Source organism: Antrostomus carolinensis, unplaced genomic scaffold (genome assembly GCF_000700745.2).
Source record: "Antrostomus carolinensis isolate BGI_N321 unplaced genomic scaffold, ASM70074v2 scaffold19439, whole genome shotgun sequence".
NCBI lineage: Eukaryota > Metazoa > Chordata > Aves > Caprimulgiformes > Caprimulgidae > Antrostomus > Antrostomus carolinensis.
The window spans coordinates 12,242-13,118 of NW_010336759.1; positions in this window are offsets into that span (position 1 = coordinate 12,242).

Sequence of the window (877 nt, forward strand, 5' to 3'; positions counted from 1 at the left end):
CCCTAGCCCCTGGAGGTGGGCAGTGATTGACCGGCTGTGTTTGGCTGCCAGCCCAGTGCTTGCCCAGTGAAACCAGCACAATCTGGGATGAGGGGGATCCTCAGCAGGGCCAGGAAAGGGCTGTGGCTCCTGTTTTAATCCCATGAGTCAGGAACCAGCTCATGGAGAGGAGGCAATGGGCAGGACTGGGGTGCAGAGCACCTCTCTGCAGCAGCCCAGTGCTGTGCTGGAGCCTGCGCCCTCCAAAGCCACCTGCCTGCCTCTCCTTGGGGACAGGAAGTCCGGGACACCTGCAATAGGGGCACGTCAGGCTGGTCCCAGTTCTCCCCACACCCTGGGAGAGGACAATGCTGGGTGTTGCCAGCACCCTTGAGTCACCAGCCACCCTCACCACACCCTCTGCTTCGCCTCAAACGTGGCTCCAGCACAGCACGGGGCTGGAGCAGGGACAGGGGACATGGGTGGCAGCAGTGGCTGGAGAGGGTCCCTTCTCCAGGGGCAGAGGAAGCACCAGGCTGCAGAGGGATGAGGGTCCCCTGGTGCAAGGAGCCGGTGGGTGCTTTGGGGAAACCCTTCCTGGAGCAGCATCGAGAGCAGCTGAACCGGCAGCGGGAAGGGTCCAGCCCGAAGGGAAGAGCAGCTGGTGGGGAACAGAGGGGTGGTGGGAGGCACAGGGTGGGCAGCTGCCTGCTCCTCTCTACCCAGCTCTACCCCAGACAGGCCAGACCCTCCTCCACCCAGGCAGCTCTTGCACCAGTGCATCAGCAACTGGTGAGACTGGTCTCCCGTTTCATAGAATGGTTTGGGTGGGAAGGGACCTTCAAGCTCATCCAGTGCCAACCCCCCTGCCAGCAGCAGGGACACCTTACACTAGACC